Source organism: Gobius niger (genome assembly GCF_951799975.1).
Source record: "Gobius niger genome assembly, chromosome: 13".
Taxonomy (NCBI): Eukaryota; Metazoa; Chordata; class Actinopteri; order Gobiiformes; family Gobiidae; genus Gobius; species Gobius niger.
Window position 1 is genome coordinate 3,350,742 of NC_136864.1, and position 6,206 is coordinate 3,356,947.

Sequence of the window (6,206 nt, forward strand, 5' to 3'; positions counted from 1 at the left end):
TGTTGCATCCAGTACAAGAGAGACATGTACAATACAACATACACATAAAATTACTGTTGGTAGAGTAGCTAAAATATTTACTCAAGTATGAGTAATTTTACTTTGAAATAGTTTTACTCAAGTATGCGTATAAAGTAGTGATCCAAATAATTACTCAAGTAAAAAAGTAAAAATACTACTTGAGTGTCGTGAGCGCTGATTTTGAGTTCAAAAGTCACGTTTACGTTTCAGTCGTGACACAATTCATGAGAAATAAAATATGAAATGAGGTCAAATCCAAGTATTTCCAAAGGAAATGCCAGAAGAATATACATATATAATATACATCTATTTTTTGTGTCATATGAAGCTTTTGTCAATTAAAGATTTACTCACTGTGGTACAAGTAACGATTTGCTTTACTTAAGTAAAAGTACAGATACTTAAAGTACCATAAGGTAAAACTACTCAAAGAAGTGCAGTTACGTCAAAAAGATACATGTACTTGAGTAAATGTAATGGTACCTCTCGACTCTGCTGGTAACATATGGAAAGTTTATTTGCATTTGGTTCTTTCGATATATATTGATTATGAAATATCTGCTCCGGTCCAGGACTTGAAAATAACCCTCAGGAAGATAAGTTTGTTCGAAGAGGTCTTTATTCAATCAATAGCACGAACGTACAAGATACATCTTAACAAGCCTTCGATTGGAAGTCTGTCCCGTCATTATATACTTGTTAGTCCTGCCTCTAAACCAGACGTACAACCTGACTTTTGTCTTGGGCAAAACAAGTTTGTTTAACAACTAATCATTAACCTTATTGATTGGTCAGTCTGACATTATTCTGACCAGAACAGTCTGATACTAATTTGACCAGAACATTTATAGGACATTTGCACAAACAGTTTATAGAACCATGGCAGAACAGAAATCATATGGCAAAGTACAAGTAGATGGCCTCTCCGAAGGTTCTTGTAACTTTTATATGAGAGCAATAAGATCGATTTCTACAGCTCATCCTAAGAAGACACAAGAGTTTTTAAAGAATGGAATTTGTGCAGTGTTAATAAATGTATTTTTCTATAATGTTGTTCATTTTCATTTATTCGCATCATTTTGTATTTCTCCCATAGAGTCGCATTGGCTCCTGCTCCACCTGACAGCACGACACTATCACATTCTAACAAACGCACTTATTGGTTCGATAAGTTTTCGAATCATTTTTGTCACGGAGCCTAAAATTCTGCAGGGATAATATTACAAGGAGCCCTCAGGGGACAACAACTAAGTATATTTTCAGTTGGAGGGTCCAGAATTCTTTTTTAAATTAAATAACGAATCAATGAAATAACTTCAAATGATCTGAGAAAATGTGTGGCCTTGGATCGTAAATGATTAGAGCAGCGGTTCCCTTCTTGTCCCACGCAGCTTCGAGTCTTTCATTTATCCTTTAAATCTAAGGTGCCAGTTATTCCTGAAAACTCAGATTTCTGTTGTTGTGGATAGTGTTAAAATAAAGCAAAAACACCACAAACGTTTTACTGCAAATCATCATTAAAAATATTATGCTAAGTTCTCACGTACCTCCTGGGGTCCTGGTACTTCTGGTTGGGAAACACTGCTGTAAAGGGCTGAATATTAAGTGCACAGTTCAGAGGTGGGTTTAATGTAGACACAATATTTAGTAAGAGTAATGCATCTCTGAAATATTTTTACTCAGGTAGAAGTAAAATGTTGTGATCCAAATAATGACTCAAGTATAAGTGAAAGTGTTCAGTGATTTATGATCCAGAAGTGGCAAAAGGTCTAAGAAACTAAATATGAAATAATGTGAAAATCTAAATATTTACAAAGGTTTAGAAAAAATATAAAGAAAGAATAATTAACAACATACATGAAAAACACAAAAAAGCACAGGTTATTATTATTATTCTATTACTCAAGTAAACGTACCATGTGATAAAACAACTCAAAGAAGTACAATTACTTCAAAAAGTTACTCAAGTACAGTTTCTTGATTAATGTACCTGAGTTCAAAGGGTATAAAAAAATAAAAAAGCAGGCACATTTTTTGAACGAGTCTCCTCCCCAGCTCCTTCTCCTCCCCCCACAGCTCCTCCTCCTTTTACTCCTCCGGTGTCAGGACACAGTTCAGCTGCTCCGACAGGAACGGCCAGGATTTTTTCTCTTTTCTCTGTTGCTTCTGCACTTTTCTCTCCACACAGGTGAGGCTGCTGTGTTACTTTACATTTGATGCCTTTAATCAGTTTATTTTACATGTTACTCTTATCTATTGCTGACAGTAGCTGCTTCTCTATAGTTCACCGTCTATGTGGTTGAGCTGTGTACAGTTCTGTTTCTATTTGTATATGATTTAAACTTTATAACATATTGTGTGTGTTTATGAACATGTCTTTCCAAACTCTGCAAACACGAAAAGATGTAAATGAGTAGAATAATTTGCACATTTCTTCATGCAAATTCTGAAATGCAAATGTTTTCCAAAGCTTGTTCCTTTGTGTGTGCGGTTAATGAACATTTGACTGTCCTGTGGTCACAAAACAATGGCCTCAATTCACATGATAGCACCTGCTCTAACACCCTAACCCTAACCCTAACCCTAAAAACCTGGCCCACCCAGAACTTCCTGAGTCTTAATGAGAGACTCTCTGAGCTCTGTTTAAGCCACAGTGAGATTAGGGAGGTCTGCGGATCAGCTGTGCTTGAACATGCCCAGAGAACATTTAGACAATTTGAATTTTGTGACCGACTTGTTAAAAACAAAGTCCATATAAAGTGAGTCAGTCTTTTGAATTAGTTTCCAATGAAGAGCCATCAATAAAATGAGGAAAATTGTGATTCCTCATCCTTCCATCATCTTCCTCAACAGGAAACATATGTGGGTCGAACTTTGCATTGGCAGAATTTCCCTTTGCAAATGTAGCATTCAAATGTACTCTAGTTTAGACCTGGTTTAGTTAATGGTTTAGGGCTGGTTAGCTTTCATGTTAAATAGTGTACAAGCACTTACAGGAAACCCTGTTTAGTTTCATTTTCCACTTCCCATGGGGGGGTTCCTGTTCTTATGGGGAAACAAATTATTTCCGTTTCAGCCGTTTATATAATCAGCTGTTCGTAATTAAACACACAGATGTTGTTCTACAGAACACCTGGTTCACATCCTGCTTGGCTTTGGTCCTAAATGTTTCCTATGCCAACTTGGCTCACATGAACGTGTATAAATTTTGCATCACCGCCAACTCAAACAGGATAATCCACTGCAGAGAAGTGTCGAACCAACAAACTCTAGTACCTCTTTTATTTTTTTACTTAATGTTCATAAAATGCTGACGAATTAGCTGAAAGAAAGTTATCTTTGCTGAATTGTAATTTTTTTCTCTGCGGTCTTCACCATGTGTCAGAGGATAAGACACTCAGCAACCTCATGTCGTCAAACAACTGCTTGATAAACGAAATACCTCTTTGAGAAACAAACATATTTCTCGACAGCTGCAGAGAAGTGCTGAGCTTCTCAGCCTTTTTCTGGCACACGCCTCCCACAGTTGTCTGATCTGTCAAACAAATGGTGAATCCAGTCCGATAAAATGATGGCATGTTGACTATAGGACATTTATTTTATGTGCGATATTTGAGACTAAGGCTAAAAGGATCATAGGATGCTGATTCTCTTGAATTCTATGGTTGGAACAATGAGGGATCCCTTCCTTCTTCCATATTTTCAGTTGTTCTTGCAATATGAATTAATGAAAAATACTGAAAGATAGGCCACAAATAGAGCTTGGGTTGCACTAACTGCCTCATCTGAACAAAGCCAGAGGAGGCTTTGTTCAGGCCTTGCGTGCCGAAGGGGTGTGGAACATGAACCTCACAATTAAAAGCTAAGGAAGCGTCCTTGAAGCTTCAACACAAAACATCAGGTCCCTCAAAGAAACTCAAGCCTTTAATTTTAGCAACCAGACCAGACAGCGTTCAGTCTGTTGGTAATGTACACATCAACAAACAAAATTCCATGTCTGCACAGACCACAGTGTTTCTCAATCACAAAAGCAACAATTGCAAAGGGAGTTTTTACGTTTGTGATCTGTCAACCTCTAGACCATGGTTTTTATATTGCATTTTCGTCTGAACTGTATTCTTGCAGCGCAGTTGAGAAACACTGGAATGACTCATTTTGGTAGTTTGCAGCTTAAATATGTCTGGTCTCATGGCTAACAATATTCTTTATGTAGCTTGCAGGGACATGCTGAATGGTGCAGGTGTGTCCACTTCTCTTTAAATTGTTCGTTCATGTTTAATCCCTGCTCCACACCCGTGGCTTTGTTCATATGCAAAGTTGGTTCACGTTTGTATAATCTTATAATCCTATATTTGCTGATGACCTTAAACATGTTCTTACACACCGCCTTAAAAAGACTACTTCAGCAAACTTTTCAGAATTATGCTCAATGCACGAGTTTCTCCTGCAAACCATGAACGATCCAGATCAAGTCCTGTCATCAGCTCATTGCTCCAGGGCAGTCAAATAACAGGCCGTGGCCAAAAAAAAGAAAGGCTTCGTGAGAACAGGGCGCTGGTTAAATATTTGCACAGATAAGCGCGTGATAAAAACAGACTAGCTCCAAATAGAGAGCTGTGAGAGCTTTTACTGCTTTATATTTGGACAATGACGGACAGTCCACTAATGCCATGGTTATACTTAGTGTACTTCTTCACATTTGAGTCATTTCTACTTCTGTGTACTAATAATATATTGGTTTGTGGTATCCTCTGCAAACCAAATATGGCCTTACATGGTGTCTGTAGAGCTTTACAGACATGCATATATTAGGCTGTTCATGTTTCAGTCGACTATAAGTTGTGGACTGTGATCTGGATTTAAAAGCATCATTAATAATTGAACTACAATTTAACCAACATCTGTGCAAAGTGCCTTGGTGCATGTATCCTTAGCCTTTGTGAAACCTTCTCTGACTGGTCAATGTCACTGATGCAAAACCCAAAAGCTAAATAAGTATCAAATCTGCAGCGCAAATTTGTCAATAAAACCATTGCTTATTTATACATGGATTTGGTAGAATTTTAAATATAAATGATTAATACATGAAGGTCATTTTTAATATATATTCTTTGCTAATATTTGCCATGAAATTGCTGACACACACCCTCCATTAGCAAAGAACACAACAGAGCAATGTTGTAATGAAGGAAAGTCATGCACATTAGTCTGTCTGAAAGCCTCATTTCCTTTAGATTGTGATTTAATCGTTCTTCCTGGCGCCGCATGAACTCAATCATGTCTGTGCTCATGAAGGTTAATGGATGTTTAATGGCTAACATGAAATCGATGCATAAAAGTTAAAACAGGCGAAAGATTACTCCAATAAAAGTAAAAGTCGCTCAGTTAGTAGCATTTGCTTTTGAAAGTTCCCAAAGTAGAAAATCAGTGGAAATGGGAAACCACTTTGCGGCGTATAAAATACAGAAATTGCGCCTGAATTCCCGTCTGTACGGCAACGGGGATGAAACCTCTTCCTTGCTGTGAGGTCAGTGGCATTTGACAGAACATCTGCACAGCGCCGCCTACTGTCCTGGAGTGTGTGTTATCCGGCTTTTAAAATGAACCAAACCCACTTTGGAGCTAAATGAAGTGGAGTAGAAGTAGATAGTTCAAGTTCAAGTACAGATCCTCTGCTTCTTTACAGCACTTAGGTAAATTCACTGTGTTACTCACCACTTGACATTGAATTCAAAAAGTGTGGGTGTAAAAAATCTCTTATATTTCAACACTCTTTGCACAAGCTATTCCAGAGAAGGATGAGACATGGATGAATCACAGACAAGTCCCATCATATAGTCTCATTGCATCATTGTGTCCTTGGGCAAGACACTTCCCCCACCTCGCCTCCAGTGTCTGGTACACTGGTGCATGAATGAGAGAGTGAATGGGTGACTGGTTCCTCACTGTAAAGCGCTTTAGGCCTGATGAAGGTAGAAAAGCGCTGTATATGTTGAGATCATTTACCATTTTACCATTGAGAAGGTGTGAGGGCGTTTGTTTGGAGAATCAGAAGGATGGTGTTAACCTGCTCACACCTGCTCACAACCTGAGGTCACATGACATCACCGTTCACCGTACAGGGTCAGATGACACCACAGATCGACTTTCTGGGGAAATTCTTTAGACAATTTGTCATTGTCAGC